Source organism: Hylobates moloch, unplaced genomic scaffold (genome assembly GCF_009828535.3).
Source record: "Hylobates moloch isolate HMO894 unplaced genomic scaffold, HMol_V3 SCAFFOLD_18, whole genome shotgun sequence".
In the NCBI taxonomy this organism is placed as follows: Eukaryota; Metazoa; Chordata; class Mammalia; order Primates; family Hylobatidae; genus Hylobates; species Hylobates moloch.
Window position 1 is genome coordinate 44,046,063 of NW_026652293.1, and position 16,910 is coordinate 44,062,972.

The 16,910-nt window shown below is 42.9% G+C and overlaps 1 protein-coding gene across 17 annotated transcripts in view; it reads left to right on the forward strand.

Annotated features, from left to right (window-relative positions):
• Positions 1–16,910, forward strand: part of DAB1 (DAB adaptor protein 1) — an 863,435-nt gene that overhangs the window by 541,493 nt on the left and 305,032 nt on the right. The window contains exons 1-2 of one of the 17 annotated variants that reach the window (XM_058430795.1): positions 5,473–5,504; positions 5,602–5,697. The exons of 15 other annotated variants lie outside the window; for them this stretch is intronic. The gene's annotated coding sequence lies outside the window, so the exon portion shown is untranslated. Of the gene's footprint in view, positions 1–5,448; positions 5,505–5,601; positions 5,698–16,910 lie in introns of those variants that run through there. One more of the 17 variants, XM_058430796.1, reaches the window with a different exon arrangement.

Below are 16,910 nucleotides of genomic sequence, written 5' to 3' on the forward strand. Positions count from 1 at the left end.
AACTATCCACCCATCTGTTCGTCCAGCAAATATTTTTTGAGGTGTGCCCTCTGATGATGCTAGATTCATTGCGGTGGCTATAGTGACAAAGAACTCAGGTAAACTGGTGCTTTCAAGAGGTTAAGATAGACAATAAGCAAACTCATTATTAGAATTTACATGGAATAAGTACTACATAATAAATAGTTTGAAATGATACAGTAACTGGTATGAGGACACAAGGAGGCAATTTTAGTTTGGGTGACCTTGGAAAGCCACTTTAAATAAGTGACATTTGAGTGGAAACCTATAAGACAAGAAGGAGCCAGGAGAGGAAACACAACTGCAAAGACCCTGAAGCAGAAAGGACAGAAGAAGTGGGGTGGTGGGCATTTCTCAGATCAGATAGGATATCTGTAGTTATGCCAGGAGAAAATTTGGTTAAACAAATTATAGAATTTCTGGTCTTATTTAAAGTAAGTGCCCTTGACAAAGGGCTTTTCAAAGTTGTTAATATTTATTATGATATCTCAAGGGATCAGGGGCTATTATATTATTGTTTTGAGAACTATTTAACCATGGATCCATCCTCTCTTTTCCTCCCTGCCTCCTTCCCTTCTTCCCATCTGTGTACCTGTTCGTCTGTCCTTTTTTTCCATCTGTTCATCCCTTGCTTTGTGTGTGTGTGTGTGTGTGTGTGTGTGTGTTTCTGAGACAATGTCTTGATATGTTGCCCAGGCTGGCCAGGGACTCCTGAGCTCAAGCGATCATTCTGCCTCAACTTCCCAAGTAGTTGGGACCACAGGTGTGCCCCACCAGGCCTAGCTTATCCCTTACTTATTTTTAAAGAGCATCCTTAAGAGATAGAGTGTTCTGTGGGAAACCTTGGTAAATTGCTTAGTGAACATTCATTAGATCCTCTGAGCCCCACAACATCCCTAATGTAAGTAGGGATTGGCATTCCATACTGCAGAAAAGAGAACTGGGGCTTGGAATGTTAAGGACCTGCCAAGCCTCTGATGGAATTTGAACCAGGTCAGCAAATCACATGTGAGACTCCAAGTCAGGTGCTCTTCCCCAAACTCTGGCCACAGCTCCAGCTTCAGCTGACAGAGCCTGGGACATTGATTTTTCTAAGTGCTCTGATATTTTGATGTTTGTCAAAAAATAATAACAAGGACAATTTTGATAAAGTTTCCGCTTGGTGGGAAAATGTTTCCTTTTAAGTCTGTTGTCAGTATTAAGTATGCGTATCTATTGAGAACAACCATATTCTCATAGCTATTGGGATATTTTGAGGAGCTGAGTGAGTAAATTGCACAGGGAACAAACTCATGTCTCTCCTGCCAAAAGATGCAGAATCCTGTTTTCTTTGAAGCATGGCTGTCTTGGTCCTTTTGGACTGCTATAACAGAATGCCATAGATTGGGTGGTTTGTAAATAACAGAAATTTACTTCTTACAGTCCTGGAGGCTGGAAAGTCCAAGATCAAGGCTCCAGCAGATTCAGTGTCTGTGAGAATCCACTTCCTGGTTCATAGATGGCACCTTCTCACTGTAACCTCACACGGTGGAAGGGGTGAGGGACTTCTCTGAGGTCTTTCCTGTAAGAGCACGAATCCCATCACCTTCCAAAGGCTACACCTCCAAATTCCATCATCCTAGGGATTAGGTTTCAATGTATGAATTTGTGTGTGTTTGCAGGGAGAGGGAGCATAAACAATTGTCTATGGAAATGGCTAAATTACACTTTCTGAATAATAAACATAATATAATATTAACAACCACTGACTGAACATCTGCTGGAACAGGCGTGGTGGGAGGTCAGCTTTGTATTAAACTACTCACCCTAACAACATCTTGAGTGGCAGGTGCCATCAATTCCACTTTTCTATTATGGAAACTGGCCAGACCGGGGCCAACTTACCCCTTCCTCATAGCAGGCACAGTGCCTCAGGCCCCTACTGTATTTTTGAGGTCCCACAAATAGATTTTCACTTCTTTTAAACTCAGAAGAAGGAAATGGACTTTTAGGGTCAAAGATTATGCTTGTCATGATACCAACACAGTAATTGAATATAATTTTTTAACACATTTTGTAAAGAAAGGAGCCTATGAAAGAAGCAGTGCTCAGACCCCCTGACTGTCATATTGTGGGGACCAGGCTAGGGCTCGGGGAAGTTGCAGTTCATTCAAAGCCATGCAGGAGAGATGGGCAAAGCAGGACCCACACAGACTCAAACCTGTGCTATTTTCCTGCCACACCTTGAGGCCTCATTCTCAATTGGCTTTACCCCACACTCTCTAGCTTTCAGCCTCAGCATCATTTCCACAGAAACAGTGAGTGCCTAAAAACTGGGGCACTGCATCCTTAATTTTAGCACCCCATCTGCTCCTGGATAACGACAGACAGAAATGCACAAAACCTTCTTTTCTGAGAGCCTCATCTCAGGATTCCTGAGCAAGTGTTCAGGCCCACCCAGGGCTTCATGAGAGCAAGCGCTGCCCTGACCTCGTTGAAGTGGACAGTTCAGTCCAGCAAAAGCGTCCCTCCCTATTCCATTAGGCCAAGTGTGGAACCGTCCCCCTGGAACTCTGAGATAATGAGCAAGTGGAGAAACAGGTGGAAAGCAATAGTGCTGGAGTTTTCACACTCCGCTGATGCTCACCAGCCACTGCTGCAAATGAGAACCTTTGGGAAGTTTGGCCCTCATTTCCCTGCACACTGAGAGGTCAGTGTGAATAGGGGCCATTTTACATTCAAGGCACAAGACACTGTCCTCCAGTAAATGGAGTTTTAATAAAGCCTTTGTATGATTCCGGGTATCACAACAACTAAATCAGGTCCTGGATGCATTAGCCTGGGCTCTGGTGATGTTCCCTATGGCATTTCACTTATGATGTGACACTTACTACCTTTGCCTGAGTTCATCATCAGGAAGAGGTTTCTAAATTATTGTAGATGGCATCTGCTTAGATAAAATTATGTGTCCCCTCTTTGGACTTCACTTTCTCCAGTGGTAAAATGAAAGACTTAGGTTATTTCTAAACTCTTATCTAGTTCTGGATTTTATTTTTTGAGTGACTACTAAGGGAGAGACCCCAAGTTAAGGGCTGGGGTCGTGTTGTGGGTATCGCATGAGATTATGGATGGAATAAAAATGTGTAAATCTTATTCACCTTTCTTTTGACAGAGAATAACAACAGTCAGTTATGAAGGAACAGCTGTGGACTCAAGGACTTTAGATACCTCCCCCTCCCTTGCCACAATACTAACGTCGCAAGATAAATATTAGTAACATTTCAGAGATGAGAAATTTAGGTTCAGGGAGGTTAAGAAACCATAACGTTTAGTGCCAGGAATTAAGTAGAAGACTGACTTCACCTTGTGGCCTTCATTATTTTTACCATCACCATCATCATGTTTATTGCCATTGTATTATGGTCACAAGAAAGATGCATTCACATGGACGGTAACACAAACACAGTCAATATCAAGTTATATTGGCTTGAGTTAAGGAGTCCGCTGATGACCTTTGCCTGGACATAGATTGTGTAAGAAATAAAGGGTGTGGGACATTCCGAGTGTTAGAGCATCCAGAAAAGTTAACTTTTCCAGATGAGTTAAACTGAATCTTCATTTATCGGGAGCAAGGTCCAGGGCCATAAACACATGCTCCCTAACATAACTGAATGTCTTTCCTCCCCTTCAGACACGTTGCAGCCAAGAAGCGGTGCGTGTGTGTGTGTGTGTGTGTGTGTGTGTGTGTGGCGGTTGGCAGGAGGTGGGGAAGAACAACTCCTATCATTCTAAGCTACACAGTTTGATGTCTGATTTTTTTTTTTCTTTTCATTTTCACAATTCTAAGCTTGGGGCATTTGATGACTTAAATGGCTGCCTCAGTTTCCCAGTGTGCTCAGGCTTCAGGAATCCAAACTAATCTAGTCTGTGGAGACACCTAGAGAAACAGGACAAGTTTAATCTTGCCACCTTCAGATTGAGCTTTGTCCTCACGTGGGACTGCTTAGCAATCATGATGACAGAGTGTACTTTGTTCCATCATCCCGCCTAGCCCACTATGTCATTAGAACAGCAACAGCCATTATGAGGCCGTGTTGCCCTTCTCACGCTGGGTGACACTTAACAGCTGTCGTTTTCTTGGGGCCATCACATGAGCAAATTGGAGCAGTGGGCTTTTGGGGGTCACAAAGACATTTTCAAATCTGAGTTCTGCTGCTTCTCTGTCAATCTGGCTGTCTATCTGTCTGTCTATCATCTATCTATTTTTTTTAGAGATTGGCTCTTGTTCTGGCAGCTAGGCTGGAGTACAGTGGCACTCTCATCACTCAGTGCAGCCTCAAATTCCTAGGCTCACACACTCCCCACCTCAGTCTCCCAAGTAGCCGGGATTACAGGAGTAAGCGACCATGCCCATCTCTCTATCTGTGTTTTCTTGAGTAAGAACTTTAACTCTCTGCATCTAAGTTTCTTATCTATCACATGGAAATGGAACTATTAAACCCTTACAGTTGTTCTGCAGAGAAATTACAGTCGCATTTTGAAGCTATCTCACTACAGTGATGGGAGCAGGGTTAGTGGGATAGACGAAATGAGATTATTATTGTTCTTTTTTTTTCTTTTACAAATGAGGAAAGGGAGCCTCACAAAAGTTTTCCTTTCCAGAGTTGCCTGGGGAGTGATTGGCAAAGCCAGCCCAGAAAACCCTAGCCTTCTGGGCACAATTGCTTACTTCCCGCTAGACTGCGAGCCACTTAGCAGCGAGGACTCTGCCATACTTTCCATCTCTAGGGCCTGGCTCTGGCATCCACGTTGTTGATCTCATCCTTTACTTCTTTTTCCCTCTCCTCTGTGTCCTATACTAGCATCTCCACTGTTCTTTGATGAAAGTGCTTGGCTCATTTCTGCCTCAGAGATTTTGGGGCTTGCTGTTCCCTCCGCCTCAAATGCTATTCCTCCAGATCTCTGCATGGCACACACCTTCACCCTCTTAAAAGTTTTGCTCCAACGTCATCTCAGTATGGCCTTTGCTAACTACTCATTAAAAAGATTTACTCCCCTCCAGCACTTCTTATAGCCCTCCCATCCTTATTTTTCTTCATAACACTTACCGATACCTGACATATTGTATACTTGATAGACTTGATTGATTTATTGTCCACCAACCTTCACTAGAACATAAGCTGTGTCCTCAGAACTGAACAATGTATGGCAAACAGCCGGCAGTCTGTAAATTGAAAGAGCAAATAAATGTGTTTGGAGTGGCTGGGGTCTGTACGTGAATGCCTCTTGCCCTGATGATGTTTGTGGCAGAACACTAAACTGTGTCTCCCCATGTGATTGATTGCTCCTTGCCAAACTCCTTCTCTGGTGATCACTGAAAGTCACTAATTGTGATCTCAGCTGTGTACTTTGTCCTTCCTTCTTTGTGGGGTGGCTTTGAGCTCCCACAAGGGCCAGGAGGGCTGTCTGTTCTGGAGCTTTGCTCTGCAGCATGATCAACATGGGTAATGTAGTATTTAACTTAATTTTTTTTTCATCTCTGAGTAGAGCTCTTTACTAGAAATTAATTTGCCCAGGTTGTTGGGGTTTGTTTGCTTTCAGCTGCTGAGTTACTTCTTCTGTGTCTGAGTTCTTTCTTGCCTGTGCCTGGAGTTCTAGGAAAACGTTTTCTAGAGTGCTAGAAAACATTGAGTTTTGGTAAGTTATGTTACCTGAGTTTTGGTAAATTATGTTGTGTACAAAAGGCTACCTCTAAAGTGTGGGCAGAAGTCTTATCATGCTTTAATTCTTTTAAAAGACACTTTTATGCTTTTTGAAATGTTTAAAAACAAACATTTTGGAGCAGAAATCCTAAAAGTGAATGAAGCTAGAAATTGCCTAATAATACAAATCATATGGAAGTATTCTCTGTGGCAGATGTTATGAATGATGGGCTCAGCGGACCACAGTGGTGTCAGAAGTGGACTAAAGATCAGGTGACCTAGTTAACTGATCTGTGTAACTCACTCATTGTGTAACTTCAGGCAAAGCATTCGATCTTTCTAAGATCGTTCTTCATCTGCAAAGTACAGACTCTAGGCCAGGGGTATCCAATCTTTTGGCTTCCCTGAGCCACGTTCGAAAAAGAAGAATATCCTTGGACCACACATAAAATACACTAATGATAGCTGATGAGCTAAAAAATGTCACAAAAAAATTTCATAATATTTTAAGAACGTTTATGAATTTGTGTTGGGTCGCATTCAAAGCCATCCTGGGCTACATGTGGCTGGCAGGGTGCTGGTTGGACAAGCTTGCTCTAGGCTATGGGTCTAGCTGGTATCCGAGTTTTTTTTTTTTTTCATCTTTAAAACCCTAGACTAGAAGCCTAAAGACTTTGATCTTAGCTTGGTTACAGCCATTTACTAGCACTGGAGCTCTGGGTAAGTCAGTTTCCTTCCCAGAGCCTCAGTTGCTCAGTCTTTAAAATGAGCACTGAGATTCCTATTTTGTGTTTTTCTGAGGTTATTGAGAGAACTTCATTTGGACACACAGATGGAAAAGTACTTTTTAGCCATACAGTCTTCTTATTATTAGAAGCCATTTCTTATTTTACTGTGATTTTGTGGCAATATGCCACCAGAATGATTGGATAAAAGTTAGAAGATGAAAAGTCAGTGCACATAGTACTGACAATTTTTAAATTGTGCTTTTAAAACATACTGGGTTTTTGTTTCCTTTTTGAATTTTTTTTTAAATCCCCACTTTACATCTTAAGTTCTTGACTTGAGCTTTGGGAAAGTGTTCACAGCTTTCATAAAATTTTTCAAAGGAGTATTTGATATACCAATTTTTTTCAACCCTGTGATTTTCTGTGGGTGTTTCCCCCTAGAATTCCTGAGAGGAGGAGATCTTTTCATGCTTCTTCTGATCATATATCCATTCCTCCTTGCATGGACATTAACTGGTAATATCTAGAGAATCACAGATGTCAAGAGAATGCCTGTTTGCAGGATTAGCTTGCTGCTCTCTGGAAGCTGAAAGCTAATGGGCACCTAATCAAGGCTGGCTCATTTTTTAGGGATAACCCAATTACAAATCTGGATGAACCGACCTACTAGTTTGGCTCTTGGAAGCCATTTAGTATTCTGTTATCTTTATTTTGGTCTTCTTATCTCTAAAGAATACTTCTAATTTAGACTGTAAATTTTAATGAGCAAAGGTTGAAGTTCCCTCCAGAGAGGGAAGAAGCATTATTATTCAGGTTAGTGACCCCACAGCTCTCATCAGGTGGCTGGGCAAAGGTGCAGAGATTCAACAGATGGGACAGGAGGTGTAGTCTAGATTCAGCAGATGGAGGAGGCCTGGTCTGGGAGGTGTGGTCTAGATTCCATAGCTAGGGAAAGAAGGTGGTCTAGGAGGTGTGGTCTAGATTGAATTGACAGGGAAGAGGGTGTGGTCTATATTCAAAATACAGGAAAGGGGGTGTGGCCTAAATTCAACAAACGGGAAAGGGGGTGTGGCCTAGATTCAACAGGAAAGGGGGTGTAGTCTAGATTCAACAGACAGGGAAGGGGATGTGGTCTGGATTCAACAGACAGGCAAAGAAGGTGTGGCCTAGATTCAGCAGACAGGAAAGGGAGTGTGGTCTAGATTCAACAGACAGGCAGGGAGTGTGGTCTAGATTCAACAGACAGGCAGGGAGTGTGGCCTAGATTCAACAGAAAGGGAAAAAGGATGTGGCCTAGACTCAGCAGATGGAGAAGAAGGTGTGGTCTGGGAGGTATGGTCTAGATTCAACAGATGGGGAAGGAGGTGTGGTCTCACCAGCTGGGGAAGAGTAGGGAAGATTGTGGGCAACTCACCTACTAGCAACAGGTCCTGCTCTTTCACTGTCATTCAGGGTGGCAGTACCTGTACTAGGGCTGATAATCTAATTAAGGTGGTATAATATAGAGTCAGAAGTCAGATGGTATTTACAAGGTACAGAAGAGATCTTGGACTCAAAAGGCATGGGGTCCAGTCCTATTTAGCTGTAAAATCTGTGGCTTATATCATCTCCAACCACGGTAAAATGAGGACAGCACCATGAAGATGAAATGAAAGCACAAAAGAGAGGGCATTTGGCAAACCGTGACAGTCGTTGTTAGAAAGGAAATGTCAAATGAGTGCACAAAGAGGGACCCGAGGGGACCCTCCTAAAAACCTGCAAGATCCTTTCCTTTCACTGTTGCTATGTTCTGACAAGGTTTGTTGTCTTCCTGTTAAATGGGAGGTGAGTGTGGAGTGGAGAAAGCGAGTTGTTTGGGCCTCAGGCCTCAACCTCCACTTGAAGGCTACACAAGTTCACCTTTGCTACCCTGCAGAGAAGGCAAAAGGAGCCAATGACGAAATGTCAGAAAAGCACTTGGGGGCTTTTAGAAATTCTCACCAGGTAAGATTGCACTCACATAATATCAAATATACAGAGCTGCCATGGTCATACCATTAATTATTTTATTGTTTTTATTATTAGTAATACTTCATCCAAAGAGTCCATTTTTTAAAATGTTGTTGGATATGCTTAAGTAAATGACCATAATATTTCTTTTAAAGCTTCGCATAAGAGCAGGCTACCCAGAAGCCTTGTACTTGGCAAGCAGAAATGAATCTAAAATGTTTTCCGAATTTACCAAGTGCTTGCCTGAACAGACAAGGAGCCTGGGGGATTTCTTGTGGGAGCGATGAGTTGTGAATCCCAATATAAGATGTGTGTAAAAAAAAAAGAAAAAAAAGAAAAAAAGCCTGTTCTAAGACAGAAAAGAAGTTTCTGAGTGTTTGGCAAAACAGGGTATTTTTAAACTGAGAAAAAAATAGGATTGTGGGGATTTCAAAGATTTTGTGATTTTATTTATCAGCTAATATATATGTGAAGCTTTCTTGCATCTTACTGGCACAAAGGCAAAGGAAGATGCGAGAGAAATAGAAGACCATCTATGCCTTCAGGTGGCCTTCAGGCTCATTGAAGGGCAAGATATAGGTAGATAAGAAATGACAATTTATGAAGGCAGTATGGTTTTATGGAAACATTGTGATATTTGGAATGAGATACACTTGGGTTCTGGATCTGGATTCACCATAGGAATGGGACCCGGGACTTGATACTTCATCACTTCTGTGCCTGTGTTTCCACCACTACAAAATGGGAATAATCATACTTGCCTTCCCAGATTGTAAAGAAGTAATGGCACGGGGAATGTATACACTGCTTAGCACAGAACGTGAAGCCTAGTAGGTTCTCGTGAATGCCATTGTTTTCTTTTCTTCATTTCTCCCTTCTGTTTTATGCTCTGTTACAGGAGACATAAAGACATGCAGTTCCTTGGGAATTTTGAAGAATATAGGCTGTGATAGGAAATTCTTCCTGGAGCAGGAGGGCTTCACCTGGGCCTTTGGCTGTCTTCTGCTTGCCCCTCCAGGGGCTCTCTCTGCCCTATTCTCCTGCTCTGGGAAGCTGACCGGTGTGGACTGCGTCCATCCCTCTTTCATCTGTGAGCCTCCTGACCGTTTGGCTGCTTATGGGGATTAGCCAGTGCTGGGTGCTAGCAGGAGGCTGAGGAGAGGAAAGGAGAGGGAAGTCTCTGTGTTTTTGATCTTCCTTTCAGCTTCTTTCTCCCTGCTCGCTGGCCTTGGGTTTGCTGCCTCCTAGACTGAAGGTCACTGCTCCTTTAAGGAATTGTCTCTACAGGGTTCCCTCCTGGTCTGGTAGCCCTTCCCTCCTCTCATCCCTTCAGGCCTAGGAGAGGTAACAGTTCTGCTCTTCTCTCCCTGGGACACTGCACTGTCCTTTGGGGTTTCTCTTCAACGCAGCCCACTCATGTGTAAATATTATTAAGTCTTCAGAAATAATCTTAATGTGAATGTGTCATCAGTTTCCCGCTGGCACCTCCAAAGGTGAGCTGAGTTTGAATAGGTGAGGAAGTGTGTTATTGGATAACCAAGGTGTGCTCTGGGGTCTGTGACCAACCCGGTCTGCTTATAGCTTGTATTTCACGTAAGGATGCTGACCCGAGTTGTGAGTTTGGGGAGATTTGCTGAACTAGAGCCTGAAGATCAGGCTAAGTGAACGTATCAGATTTCTCATCATAGGAGAAATAATTTTTTGGTATTAATAATTGTTTCCTAACTCATTTTGAGAAGTATGGATTAAGTAATCAATAGTTATATGGTATAGCAAATAAAGATCAGAAACACCTTTCTTTTCATTCCAAAGAAGTATATGCAAATGAAATAGAGGGAAGGGAAGGCAAACAATACGTAATGAACACCTTCTCTAGTACCAGGCAATTTGCATATATTACCTTATTTATTCTACTCAGCAACGCTTATGGGTAAGGTACCAATTTCCCTGCTTTACACAGGTTGAAAGGGAGGCTCAAAGACTTCAAGAGATCTGCCGAAGGTCACACATCGGGGACTTGGTGGAGCCACTGTTTGAACTCCCAGAGCAAGTCCGTGAGACGGTGATGCTCATGGCTTTTCTTTGTCAGACACCAGATGACAGTGGTGTAGTTTGGATCTGTGTCCCTGCCCAAATCTCATGCTGAACTGTAATCTCCGCTATTGGAGGTGGGGCCTGGTGGGAGGTGACTGGAAGCGGGAGAGCGGGGGTGGGGGGGAGGTGGATTTCTAATGAATTGTTTAGCACCATCCCTCGATGCTGTCTTCACAATAGTGATTGAGTTCTCAGGATGTTTGATTGTTTAAAAGTATGAGGCACCTCCCCTACCCTCTCTCCTGCTCCTGTTTTCACCACGTGAAGCGCCTGCTCCTGCTTTACCTTCCCTTCTGCTATGAGTAAAAGCTCCCTGAAGCCTCCCCAGAACCATGAGCCAGATAAAGCTCTTTTCTTATAAATTATCGAGCCTCAGGTATTTCTCTATAGCAATACGAGAATGGACTAATACAAACGGTGATATATTTAAGGGTTCTGATGACAGGTATAGTTACGTGCATCAGAGTAGGAGCTTCAGGCGGTTTGTTGCAGGCCTTCACAATAAGGAGGACTATGGCATTGTAAGGCCATGCATAGCAGTAAGGCAGGGAGGAGTTTTTCTGGAGTTAGGAATAGCCATAGAGCCTGGCCTCTTGAACACGGGGTATGACTTTCTAACAGGAAGAATCCTGGGTATCTCTTGGGATTAGGTATCGTGTTGTTCCCACTGCATAGGATTTTGTTTGCTCCCTGCCATTGGGTGCCTTCAGTTTCTACTTCTACTGAAAATGATCTCTCTCTTTCCCCTTCCTAATTTTCTGTTTGTTTTTTTCTACGTAGTGGCTTCTGCTAGTCCTCACTTCTGCTAACTCACAACTTCTGCTAGGTCTTGGCCTTGCTGCCTCCTGGCTTCTCCCTGTTCATCTTTTCACATCTGTTCTCTCTACCAGTGGATAGAGTCTGAATTGACAAATTCAAATTCTTGAAAGAGAGACTATGCATGTCTTCTTATAATCCAACTTGGATGTAGTTCTTTCTGCCAGGCTGAGCTGTGACTGCTGGTCTGGCAGCAGATTGTCCTTGGGGAGGGATCTGTCCCAGGCCCAGCCAGCTGGGACTCGACTGGGGTGAAAGGCAGAGCAAGCAGCAGGGCAGTAACACATACAACTCCTCTGCCGTGTGATGGACATGCTCACAGGCTCCGGAAGCTAGGGAGGAGGCATCTGTGGGGGTCACCATTCTGTCTACCACTGTCGGCCCTCCCACCCAAAGTCAACGTTCATCCTTCATGCAGTATGTATCCCCCCATCCCAGGCTCTCTCTGGTCTCTTCTGTTCAAAACCTCAAATGTCATCTAAATCTCGGGAGTTCAAAAGCCCCAGTTTTCATTATCTCAGTCGTCTACATCAGGTTCCAGTGATTAGGGCTTGAGCATCTTTGGGGAAGGGCATTTCTCTGCTTTCCACCAGCACTTACCACAGTGAGATAAACATTTTATGTGGATTACATCATTTAATGCTATAGTCAGATGTGGCATGTATTCAGTCATCGCATTTTGCGGTAAACACATTCAGGCTTGGGGGAGTTAAATGATGTGTCCAACCCTACCCAAGTAGTGGGAGAGGTCACGCCAAGTTCTCTTAACCTTTATTCCTGTGTTTGCCAAACTTGGCTGCATTTTAGAATCACCTGGGAAGCTTTTAAATCTCCTTGTGCCAAGCTGGGTGCAGCGTCATGCACCTGTACTCCTAGCTACTTGGGAGGTTGAGGTGGGAGGATCCCTCGAACCCAGGAGTTGGAGGCTGCAGTAAGGTATGATTGTACCACTGCACTGTATCCTGGGCAACAGAGTGAGACTCTGTTTCTAAAACATAATATAAAAAAAAAAATCCCAGGGCCCATGTTGCACCTCAAACCAATTAAATAAGAATCCAGGGATGGGCATCAGCTGCTCCGGTGATTCCAGCTGTAGCTCCCATTCCGGAGCTGCCCACCGTGCTCTTACTTGTAAGTAGAGGTGTGGTGTGTAGGGAGTGAGTGCAGGTAGGTGTTCAGGGAAGGCTTCCTGTGCAGGGGAGTTTGAGTTTGTAGTGGTTTGCAGGGTGAAACAGTGAGGAGGCTTTTCCATGTTGCTGCTTTGCTCATTACTTTCCAAGTGTGATTGAATTTTTACGTTTTTGTGAGATGGTTCCAATAAATACATTCACAAATCAGGAAACGACAACAAAAAGACATCCTTTGTCAGGGCATCCATTCTCATTTATGGCTTCAGGAAAACACGGTTATGGCTGTTGCGTGTTCTTTTTGTCAGGGAGATAATTGTGGAAATTGGGTTGCTTCCCATCAAGCGCAGATCCTTTTGTGGAGAAAATTTGAGCCATCCATGTATCCATTTTACAGTAATTGAGATTGGACTAGCAAATCATTAGGAAGCTAAAGGAAGATGATAGCCCTTTTTGTCAAAAGGAAAGTGGTAAAAATATGATGTTTGAGGAGAGAGAGAAGAAAAATAGGTTATCAGTGATGAGAGAAAGCCTGCCACCTGTCTTTCTCTTCCCTCCAGAAGGAGAAGGTGGCATCTATTAGCAGGGACCTTGAGTGGGTCCAACGGGCAAGGCTCTTACAGGAGAAATCTATTGATGGTCACTGGGACCCAGACAGTCACTGAGAGGCAGACGGTTCAGGATGAGTCCCTGTCCGGGGCACTCGTGAAGTGGAGCAGCTTGGGGACACTAGCTGGGCTTGGTACTCACAGGTGTTGGTTCTGTTCTCTTTCTGATTGTCAACTTTGAAGATAATGAAATGCAGCTTGTGGAAAGGAGAGCAAATAATGGCGGTATATATTTTAGGTAAATCACCAGGTGAAGCTGCCAAATGCAGCTTTATTTAAAATCCCCTTCACAGGGAGGCCCATGTTAAATACTTGCCTTTTCTCCCTGCTAGACCCTAGGGAATAGCAATAGTTCGAGTTACTCAAACACTCTGTGGAGGAAACAGGGATGAGTACAAGGCGTTCAGTCTCCAAGAGCAAATAAACACAGTATTCCTGCCTCCTCTCACCTGGCTGATATGGAGTAGGGTTAAAATGAGGAATGGTATCATGGCTAAAAAGGCCAATGAGGAAGGTGCCCCTTTAGAATCCATGTGTTGGGGAGCAGGTGTGATGGGCACCTGAGGTCAGACTGCCCTGGGAGGCTATAGCTATGGCCAGGCCTTGTTTAATCTCGCTCTGTACCTCCACCATTTACGGAGTCTGCTTACACAGAGCCAGTGTTTAGGAAATGTGTGTTGACCTGATTTGATTGACAGAACCTGTGATTTAATGACTGTGTTCTGAAGGAGTTGGGTATGTTTGCTTTTTACCTTTTTTTTTTTTTTTTGAAGATTCATTTATCTAGGACCTCTTTGGAAAAGAAAATGGAAGCACATGTGCTTTTAAATTTACTCCCCTCATGCAGCAGTCTTTTGCTTGGCCCTCCATCCCTGGGTGATTCCTGGACAAGCACCGTCTTATAAGAACATAAACTGTATCAATTGCTCCCCTGTTATCCCAGTGTGGTGGCCCCTGTCACCTGTGAGTAGTCAATGAATCAATGAATAATTTTTGAGATCTTCACCAATGTATGCATTTTGGAATATGGTACATACATGTGCTACTGTTAATCTGCATATTAAATGAATAAACTTTTATTTATTTTTGTAGCTAAAAACAATCTTACTCATTGTAGAGTTTGATTTCCCCACCCCAGTGGATTTTCTTGGGCCTCCTTGGGTTGTACACCACTGGGTTTACAGCACCCCTTTCACACACCTCACTGGCAGGATCTGAATTCAGGCCCACTGCATTCTGGCCTCTCTCTCCTTCTGCGGACTTGCCTCTTGTTACTACCCAGCCATAATGAGCTGTTTGAGTTCCCAGGATTGATTATGTCTTCTCTCTGTTTCGTGCTATCATCCACAGCTTTTCTTCTTAAGGTGACTAACATTTACTTGTCTTCCTGAACTCAGTTCAAGGATCTCCTCTTCTCGGAAGTCTTCCATCTGCATCCCCCCTGTTAACTCTGCCTCACTCCACCCTGTAGCATCTCCAGGTTGAGGCAGTGCCTATCCTCTGCATCCCTGAGAATCCTGTGATTTCTCTCATACCAACTGTTAGCACGCCATGCAATCACTGTCTCTTTTTCCCTCCCTAACAATTTGAGCTCCTTGCAGTTGGAATTATATCATCTTTATTTCTTTCTGAGCATCTAGAACAGTGGTCTATCAAAGAATAGGTGTTTAATAACTACTTGTTCAATGAATCAGTTGTTTCCTTATTTAAATATTTGTTGCCAGCCAATACAACATGGCAGGCTCTGTGCAGGGGGCTGGTGTGGACGCAAAGGTGTACAGGGCACATTCCCACTCGGGGTTGGGACAGTTTAAGGCCTGCTGGTGAGACAGACAAACAGCTGTATGACAGGGTAGAGAAAAAGAGGGTGAGGAGAGAAGGGGAGGTGGGAGAAGAGTATGAGCTGAACACAAGGTAAGCAGCTGTGACATTTTATATAGCTTTGTGCATTTTGGTCTCCCGTAAGCCCAGTGAGATAAAACGGTATTCCCATTTTACAGATGAAGAAATTGAGGCCAAGGCTGGTTAAAGAGCTTAAAGGTCTAAATGTACCTAGCAGTCAATGGCGGAGTCAGGCAGGCTTCCAGCCCAGCCCCTTGGACAGCTTGCTGCTTTACATTTTGCCAACTACTGATAGGTATGTTTTCGTAAAATTAGAGGTGAGAATTTTAGAAGGTTGGATGTAACTGGGGTCCCAAGTATTGAAAACACTAATGGAATTATTTTAGGTTTATACACTTGCTTTTTTCTGATACCGTAAGAGTTTACATAATGAATTTTCATGGTGCTATAAATACTTAATGACACCGTGTGATCCATTAGTTAAATGAAATGTTGCTAAGTATGCCATGTTGCTGTCAAATAAATTCCTTTAATGTTGCTAAAACCTGGTTCTGGCTTTTGTTAGCTTTGAGTTTGATTACAGAAACACATTGTATTCCCTCCCTCTTTGCCTTGCCGAAGATTGACTGATGTCTGAATAACAAGAGTGCTGCCTTCTGGAACACAGCATTTTATTTTTCCAAAAATACTTTCACATAAACCTGTGAGATTATTCTATTATTTTTCCATTTTACAGAGGAGTAAACTGATAAAAAAGATTAGTTTGTTTAATTCAAGATTTTACCTTAGAAGAGTTAGACCATCAGATACTGTGTAGCAAGATCTCACTTATTTATCTTTCGATTTAGTTAATAAAAAGAAAATATGCCTTGTTCATAAACAACTTAAATGGATTTTGGCCACATTGTTTGGACCCTATTTAAAAGTGGTACTACTAGTATTATGCTCTCAGTGTTAGTTTTATGATCTCAGCATACAGTAAGCGATGTGGAATATTCTCTTTCAGAATTTTATAGAGACACTGCTTATGTTGACATTTGTGATACCACGGTGTCAATTTCATGAAAACTGATAGACAGTTTTCTTTCTCCACTTCTGGTCCGGAGGGAAAAAATGTTCTATAGACTTTGTGAAATTGTAACTGATCTTTTCTCTCTTTGCTTTGGCTTCTAGGAATCTCATAGCCAAACATATAGCCTATCTTCTACAGCCATCTCAATGTTTTTGATGTCTTATTCTTGCTTCTGCCTTCATATTCATTTCTAATTTTTTGTGTCTCTTTGCTCCAACTTTCTTGTTTATTTAGTTTATCCTATTATAGAAAATGGCTTTTATAAGGCTTTCTATAAGTTGCCTAAAATTCTATTTTTTTTTCATAACGTGGGGTAAATATAACTAACAATGCCACATCGTGAAGATGAGCTGTTAGGCTAAGATATGTCTCCCATATTTGTGATTCGTTTTCTCCCCTTTCTTGTTACAGTTATGGCAAGAGGGCTTTGACTGGATCCATACCAAAGCTGTAAATCTATCAGTTTTGTGGGCTTCAAGGTTTTAAAGCTAGGAATATGTCCAATCAATGTATTATTTTTCTTGAAAGTTTTGGTAAAGTAGATGATGATTGTACATCTGCTGCAATGGTGGTCCTTTATTAGCAGAAAGATACAGCATCTCTCAATATTCTGCCAAAAGTTTCTATAGCACTTGTACCTTTCACACCCACAGCAGCTTTATAGAACTGCTGCCATTGGGTTCCTGCAAAGCCTTACATTTTCTTGTTGTCTTGACCCTAAAAAGATCAAATATGCAGCATGGGGGAATTTTAGGCCTTTTCCAAATTGCCGTGGTCGGATCAGATAGCCTTTGACATAAAAAATAAAAATAAAAAAAAGATTGACAGGTTAATGACATAGTCCCTGGGATGGAGAGGGAGATAATCTACAAAAGGCCTACTTAGGCTGAGTAATTAAAGGAACCTGCAGTGGTCCAGGGGGCAGGAGGATG